General features: G+C 36.2%; 1 long non-coding RNA gene across 1 annotated transcript; it reads right to left on the bottom strand.

Moving 5' to 3' along the window:
• Positions 1-2,181: 2,181 nt before the first annotated feature.
• LOC107693790 (uncharacterized) lies at positions 2,182-3,966 on the bottom strand. The gene is made up of 3 exons (XR_001634790.1): positions 3,472-3,966; positions 2,632-2,945; positions 2,182-2,402 (listed from the first exon to the last, which is right to left on the bottom strand). It is a non-coding gene; the product is annotated as an uncharacterized LOC107693790 (long non-coding RNA).
• Positions 3,967-9,001: the final 5,035 nt, after the last annotated feature.

A 9,001-nucleotide genomic window follows, 5' to 3' on the forward strand; every position in this document is an offset into this window, starting at 1 on the left:
GGGGGGGCCAGGGGGGGCCAGTGCCCCCCTGCCAACAAGCTTGGCCCCCCCTTTGGCCCCCCCTAAATTTGGAATCATATCACACCAAACAATTTTGGGTGAAATGCGCAGTTTGTCCTGTAAACTATGCATATAAAAAAAGAAAATGCCAGATGAACCCCTACTGATGACCCTGTTGCACCTTCTGCCCAATTAGAGTCGCTATTTCTCTGTTATGTTTCAGGGTGCATTCAAAATTACAATAAGGGCTGATATCAGTGCCCTACATAAACACCATGCAATGTTTGAACAATTTAGTTGTAATAGTTAAAAGTTGTAAGTTAGTCATAACACTGCATTTTTGACCTAGTTTGTTAAATATTTTGAGGGGAAGGATGTCACCAATCCTGAACAATGCCACTACGGATTTTCAGTGAGCACTCTGGCAAAAGCCAGGCCTGCATGGGTTAAGTAGAACACATTCATAAGAGGCCATATCAGTTCACAGAGGGTTATTTCAAACTGTTTACATTAAGTTTAATTGTTCTTTTTATGCTACTTTTATTCTGGGGAAAAAAAAGAATAAATATGAAAGCATTATTTATTTATTTTTCTATAGATATTGCAATATATCGGTATTGTTAATTTTTTTCTGGCCACGATAATCGTGTAGTGGAAATTTGGATATCGTGACAGCACTATACTATGTTAATTTTTTTGGAACTGCAATATATGGAAGATTGTTTCCACCACTTTCTCTCATAATTCTCTTTTTTTTCTCAGAATTGCTAGATATCAACTTGAAATTTTAAGAAAAAAAAATATTTTTTTCTCTCAGAAAAAACAAAACAAAAAATAGGGTCACAATTATCTTTTAAATTTTTTTCCCCTATGGTGAAAACAAGCTTCCACAGAATTTTCATTTTTGGGTGAACTATTTAAATAATTATACTTGGTGTTTTGCATAATATTATAGCTTTGATATAATAAAAGCATTATCTTTGTGTTTTTCCATTATCAGCAAGCACATTGATGGAAACCATAAGCTTGTGAGGTGGAGAATGGTGTTCCATGGCTGTGTCGATGGTTACAGCCGAACAATAATCTATCTTGAATGTCTTGACAACAATAGAGCTACCAGTGTTCTGTCTCTGTTTCGTGTTGGTGTGCAAACTTTTGGATTACCATCTAGAGTACGTTGTGACCATGGAATGGAGAATATTGAGGTTGCACGCTTCGCAAGTGTTTGCCATTGGAAACCTTCATATCACTGCTGACTTAGAATCTTCCTTATGCAAGAATTTGATTGTAGGCTGTGGTGAGAAGCCAACTGGTGGAGCACAACTTGCACCAGTTGCAAAAGCCAAAATCTTCTCCAATTTTGCTGGCCCTTCTTCATCTGTAAGGACAATAACAGGAAAAAATTACAAAGCTTGAAATCTGAGTTTAACATGTGCATTACCCACAATTACAGTGCTGCACAGTAACATACACTATATTGCCAATAGTATTGGGACACCCTCATTTTAATGAACAGGTTTGACTACTTTAGTAATTTCCATAAGTACAAATCTTAAAGGGGTCATATGATGCGATTTCTATTTTTCCTTTTCTTTAGTGTGTTATGTAGCTATTTGTGCATGTATAAGATCTGCAGAGTTACAAAGCTCAAAGTCTCCCACAAAAGGATTTATTCTATCTAAAAGAGAAGGCTGATCCAGACCCGGGCTAAAACGCCTCGTTCAAACACACCCCCACATCTCTACGCCAGGATGTGGAAATATTTGCGTAATGCCACCCAAATATTCATGCAAAGAAAGGCGGCGTGGTTTCAGGAACAGCAGTAGTGTTGATGCAGCATGGCAGGGAGACGCTGTGTGTTTCGAGAGTAAATTAAGCCACAATTTAAATTTTTCTGTTAACTAACCCATTAATAAATATTGTATTATAATCAATAAATAGAATTATAACCCACCTTCCATGTCCTGAATATAATCTCGCCAAAAGGGAACAACGACCTCTTCTTGCACCCTCTTATTGCTACCCTTTTGTGACAGGCGAATCTCAAAAAGCCCTTCAAGTACGTCTGCAGTTAGAGGAGCTGGCTCATGACATAAAATGGGGCGAAAGCACAAAATAACAATAATAACAACAGCAACAATAATAATAATAAGAAGAAGAACAAAAACAAAAAATATTAATAATAATAACCTTCTGAAATGATGGCAAAGCTCAAAATACCTTTTTGACCTTCTCATTTAAACAAGAATCTGAAATGTCATCCAGTGTGGGTTTTGCGGACTCCGGGCCATTGACCAAACAGGAGAACAGTACCTGTGATAGAAATCCTGGAGCAGGCCCCCCACGGACTAAACTTACAGCAATTGCTTGTCCCGCAATGTAATAGCGGTTCTTTCTTAATGCTGAAGAAAAAAAAAATTACATTTAGGACAAGAAAGAAAATTCACAGTTCAACAGCAAACCTGTTAAACTGTAAACCTAATCAGTAATCTTGATTAGGTTTACAGCACCTGCTGTAACACCTACTAACTCAATGGCAGTATATCATGTCAAGAAGAGTCAAGTAATGCATTTTTAGTAATTGACATGATTTTTTTTTTATCAATAGTAAAAAAGGAAAAAAAAACATACCACAACTATCAAGAGCAAGATTTTGTGATTGCTCATTGCCTTCGAACATTGAACTGTCTTTTAAGGCTTGCATGAGGAGCCTTAAAAACTCTCTGCGTGGTCCCCCTAAGTCCACTGCTTCCTCATGCCTCCCAGTGTCATCTGAGAATTTAACTGAGATTGCATTTCAGGGGTTATAGTTGATTCGGGTAAAACCTCGAATAGCTCCTTCAAGCACTGCTGAGCAGTTTATGTTAAACCTGCAGTGTGAATTGTAGTTTATGTTGGAGGCCAGGTCCAAAAGAATATTCTTAACAGGAACTTCCTCAAAGTTTCTATCAACACAATTTGAAAGAAAAAATAAAGTTAACAATAAATGTTCAACCACAACTCTGAAAAGCACTTGAGCAGGTATGGAACTCTGTGATGCTATGATTTGTAGACAGTGCTCAATGCAATTATACCATGGTCTGTCTGAATACTCCATTCCGACTGGCTGGAAGGTGTGCAATAAAACATTTTTTTTACACAGGTAGTTTCAAGTCAGTTCAGATCTAATGCTAGATCTGCTGGATGTAATGAGCCGTAACTGATAAAAAATAACCGTCAATTTTACCCTTCCGGTCAAATATTGCACTACAAACATCAATAAGTTTCAACTTGTCAATGTTGGCAAATGACCATGGTATAAGCGCGATAATCCATGACTAGATGTGCATTAACCAATTTTAATACAATTTGCAGAGGCAACCACCATCCGCTTCACATCAGGCAGTTCTTTAATGCACAGCTAGCTGTGGCTTATCCCTGATTAATATAACTCACAACAGCATAGTTAGTTGATACTTATGATGTACTTACCGATGTGTTTCAATGCTGGCAAGAATTGCCTGGTTAAGATCTTCATCATCTGATGAAAAGTCTGAGAAGGAGGTCATCACTGACAGATAGGCACTGTAATCATCATGGCTTGTTATCTCATAGTTCACTGTATTTGGAGCTGAAGATGTTGAAGCCTGTTCAAGAGAATGCCCTGGTGAAGTGGATGGTGTAGTTGCCCATGAACTGCAAGGCACTGTTGAGTATGAGAGTAATGTAGAAGGTTGTGTAGGAACAGGCTCAGCAATAGGTGGGGAACATAATTCAGTGGTCCTGTGGCAATGTTCTAGAGGTGTTATCTCAGTTACTGACTCAGAGTCTGTACTGTCATCTTTCCCGTTGTCACCACAAAAGGAGTCACGCTGCCAAACAACACACACACAATAGACTTGCACTAAGACAGCACATTATAATATAAAATAATTGATCAAATAGTCATTTAAGAGCAAGGCCGTAACCTTGTCTTGAACATGGGGGACCAACTCTCATATAGAAAATGGGAATCTACGTCAGAGCGTTGCATTCCACCATGTTTTGGAACATGCTCAGAAGCACAGTGTAAACAAACGCAAATTACCACAGAAAAAATGTAGTAAAAAAAAAAACTGTTCTGTGTCTGAGAAGCTGCAAATATTCATTACATAGCATTCAGTCTCCTTCACTAAAGTCGTACTGATATAACTGCTAAAACACTTAAGAAAATTAACCATGGTTGTATTATAGTAAATGTGTTGCAACCATGTTTTTGGTGTAATTATTATCATTCGTATAACAAGAGTGCTGCATAATTTGTAAAATATTGTTTAAAATATTAATAGCCTCAGACAACTCGTTTGGATTATCTGCCATTGCCAAACGATTTTGTGAGACACGTGCCGGCGCCAAATTAAACGGAAATGTGGACATGGCTTCCGTTTCAAGTGAAATTAGCTCTCATCGACTACTGAAATCTTCTCTCATTTCAGCTGTGTATGAATGAATTTCACTAAGGTTGTTGAATGTTTTCACTCATGTATGTAAGAGGTTTTTCAGTTATGTGTATGAATGAATTTCACTAAGGTTGATGAATGTTTTCACTCGTGTATGTGTTTGTAAGAGGTTTTTCGATAATTATGGCCTATACGGCCCCTCACAGAGGAGCACCATATTTTGACAGGAAAGAAAACGAGGGATAAAAGGATGAAGGATAGAAGTACAGTGTGTTCAAGGGTTATACTGTTGTTAACAACTGCTCAGCTGAAGAAAAACAATCAGTGGACAAAAACTCAATAAAACAATTTTGAAAGTTGTGAGTTGTAAAAATTACATGATGTAGGACCTTTATACAGTGTGTGCCACTGTAAATCCTGCAAGTCTATTACTCACAGCCATGTTTTCATCTGTGTCAAATTCAATATGGCTTCTAATCTGAGTAAGGTCAATATGTGAATGCACAGCGGATGAGTCTGAAACACGATTGTGTGTAGTCTAGGCCTGTATAAAATGTGAATGTGTGTGTTTTAACTGGTTTTGAAAATTGGCACTTAATTGAACATTAGAAGAGAGTCAAAAAAAGAAAGATGTGAGATTGTACGGAAAGGCCTTATATGGATATGGTTTACACATTTTTTATGCAAATTACTTCTTCCGATCAAGCTCTCTTTTATAACAATTCTGATTTGTACTCTCACGTGTTGCAGGACATTTTTAGCTCACATAAATACCCAAAATGTATGAGATTATTATTAACTGAGGTCTATTATTACAGTATTTAAACGGTAGGAGATAAATGTCGACCACTGACATTTCTGTATATTAAAATATTACTTTATTGCCTTAAGTGTGCGTGGCCTATTACACACAGAAAACAAGGTACAAAAGCTGTCACTGGGCGGTACCTTTTCAGAAGTTACCCATTTGTACCTAAAAAGTCCATATTCGTCTCTTAAAGGCATATTAGTACCTAAATTGTACATATTAGTATCTAAAAGGTACAAAAGTGCGCCACAGTGACAGCTTTTTTCACAGCTTTTTAAATTAAGCAATGCAGCATGAGAGGCCATGTCATATTATTAATACAGGCTGTGTCTGAAACCGAACAGCCCAGTGAGAAAAGCATTTTTACATTAAAGGTACATAAGCAGGGTGGCACTGTGAGGTATGATCTTGTGATTGGTATACATACCCATCAGCAGATCTGGTCTCCTCGGATCCCCCACCTGCTAAAGGGTTGTTCAGAATACAAAACCAAGCGTGGGATAACGGGGGCTGTCTCCATAGCAACAAACGGTGGACTCTACGACAATGAGAGATGGAGTGTGTACGTGTGAGAGAAAAAGAGGCACAGAGAAAGAGGAAATCTATGGTAACTAACTCCTTGCAACCAACTAAAAATAGATCCATCGTATGGCTCCTACATGTCTCCTACATTCCAGTGCTCCCTTTACAGTAATTGCATAGCCTTTTATAAAACACCTCATTTGAACATGCTTAATATCTTTTGAAGATAGTAAAGAACAAAAGATTTGCGTGGGTAGTGCATAGTAAAAGCCTCTTCGGTTTTGGTGGAGTGGCACACATGGAGATTTAAGCACAAAACAAAGGCCTACTCTATGCAAGTACGTGATTGCAGATGCTTTTAGCAACACAAACTCAATTTTGTCTGCTCTTGTGTTCAGAAATGTATCACTGTCATAATGCAATGCAAGTAAATGTTGCATTCTCAAGGCTGCCTCAAGTGGTGATATAGTGGACTTTAGCATAAACTGTCTTCTGCAGTCTGTTTTTCCAACTTGATCTTGTGAGAAAAAGTGATTGTGATGAATTCTTTTGATATGATTCACTATGAAAATGTAAACTTTTTTTAAGGTAAAAATAAGCTTGAAGATCCACCCCTAAATATAATTAGCAGTGGGGTTGAACAAAATGTATGAATGAGAACGTACAAATTCATACAAATTAGCCACCAATTCACCAACATGTAAAATAGTTATGAATTGCCATAACAGTGTGTTGGTTTAATTCATGACAAAGAAAACCTAAAGAGAATCTTACTGAGCAAGTTATGTTTATAGCTTAATAATATCACATCTGGTTTAATGGCACAAACATTTGAAGGAAACTCTGTTGCCCCATAGAAGTTTGTTATTGCCAGAACAACACATGGTTTCCAGTGCTAAGTTTGTTTGTGCAAAAAACATTGCATTAAAGCATCCCTGATTATGTCATGCCTAATGAAGCCTAGTCCACTGCAACTTCGAAGTAGCTATTATGGTAGAAGCTGGCTGCCAGGTTTTACTAATTTGTCCCTTGGGGAGGGTAATTTCATGCCTCATTCATAACGCTACATTTATCTAATTGCATACCGTTATCGGTATCTCTAACTGAGTAGATAAGAGCTATTACATTTCCTGTTCACATGGGATGTGCAAACAATGACAAAGCAGCACAGTGTTTTTTTTTTTCTAAGCTTTGTATAATTTGATCTCATCCAGGGTGACATGGTTTAACTGATTTGTATGTCCCTGTTAGCTCCTGCTGGGTGCTGTAACTACACTGTTTGAGTGCAAAAACGTTTTCCATCAATGGTAGTTCAAAAGTTATGTATTGTTATATACGTATATATATATATTTTTATTAATTAATTTATTTTATTTATTTTTTTTGCAAGGAAAATACACAGCTATTCAAAAGTTATGGGTTTGTAAGTTTTTTTTTAGGTTCTTGAAAGTGTCTTATGCTTACCAAAGCTGCATTTATTTGATCAAAATACAGTAAAAACAGTAATATTGTGAAATATTATTGCAATTTATATATTGGAGGGCTCTTTAAAACACAAATGACTTATATTTTTCTTTTTCTGCTGTGCTTCATGTCACAGCTCAGAACAGTCAGTAGAAAGGAGAGAAAGAAAGAGAGTGTGATTTGTGTAGGAGCAGTTGTTTTACAACCTTAATGTAATTCCTGTCCCGACGAGCAGTAGCCCACCTGTTGTGTGGCTCAATGATATGTTGTGGGAGTCTGGCTCCATCCTTTCTCACACAACTCTGTGAGGGTTGCAGGGACCAGCTTAGCAGCATTACTGACATTTACAGATGGACTGTGTTGTTTGCATCATTTTGTTTCCTAACAACCACACATCTTTTATACTTTATTACCCACTCACATTATAGGACTATGTAGTCCAGCTGAAAACAGAAAATACTTTTCCTTCTTTCTTCTAAAATTGTTATTAGTTTAACATTAGTGAAACAGACATATACCACAGGTTTGGTGTCAGTTTTTTTTCTCACTTTAATACTTAATAAATAGAATTACTACTTTTATTTAGCAAGGACACATTAAATTGCTCAAAAGTAACAGTGAATACTTTTTTAATGTTACAAAAATGTAATAAATAAATTAATTTTATTTTAAATAAATGCTGTATGAACTTTCTATTCAACAAAGAATCATGAAAAATGTTTTAAAAAAATAATAAGCAGCAAAACTGCTTTCAAAATTGATAATAAAGCACCAAATCAGCATATTTTGAAGACTGGAGTAATGATGCTGAAAGTTCAGCTTTGCCATCACGAGAATAAAATACATTTAAAAATATATTAAAATAGAAAATAGTTATTTAGAAATGTAATATTTTCTCACAACATTAATGTAAGAAACTAAAAAAACATATTACTGACCCAAAATGCTGGAATGGTGTAGAGTAAATTAAGATATAATTTGAATTAAAATAATTACTGACACCAAAATCATATATTTTCTTTTATTTTAGATTTGCGTGACCACATAAATAATAGTTTTAAAGCAGTTATTTTTACATTCCCTGATTATTCCTAATATTAGGAAGAGAGTGAGAGAGGTGTTTTATCTATTACTGCAGTGCATTACCTTTTTTCTTCACAGAGGACTGTAATTATTGCCGTGGCTATATTGACCCATTTACTTGAATAGCACTTTCACACATCAAAGAGATTATCAAGCCAAACATTAACCTGCACTTCAGTTTGATGACCTCAGGCAATAGTATACACCGCAAAATCACATTTCTGTTTCCATAGAGATATGTGTCTCCAAACTGCATTATTTGTTTGCCACATAAAATGTAACATGCATTAGCTAGAAAAAAGCACTATTATTTCATGATTACTCTGCTGGCATGTAGCTGTACTCATCATAGATTAATTGCATCAATGGGTGAGGGTCAGAACAAAGGATCACCATCTTATTTGTCATCAGTGTTAATTTGAAGTTATGTGACTTTTAGTCACTAGAATTCACTAGAATTCTCTTGTCAGAATGCTGTGACACCTGCCCACACACATGAATTATGCACACACATCTCACCCTTCCCTTGTTAGCTACAGAATGATTGTGTCTACATGTGTGAAAGTGTGTGTGATTTAAGAGCTGGTCAGACATAGTGATTTTTAAAGGACATTTACATATCATGTGACAATTCTTCTGTTTTTATTTGCTTCATTTTAGTTATTGATCTCTGTTCATTGTTCATTTGACTTTGTTTATACTGTAT

This window comes from Sinocyclocheilus anshuiensis, unplaced genomic scaffold (assembly GCF_001515605.1).
Source record: "Sinocyclocheilus anshuiensis isolate Anshui unplaced genomic scaffold, SAMN03320099.WGS_v1.1 scaffold2284, whole genome shotgun sequence".
NCBI classification, from domain to species: Eukaryota; Metazoa; Chordata; class Actinopteri; order Cypriniformes; family Cyprinidae; genus Sinocyclocheilus; species Sinocyclocheilus anshuiensis.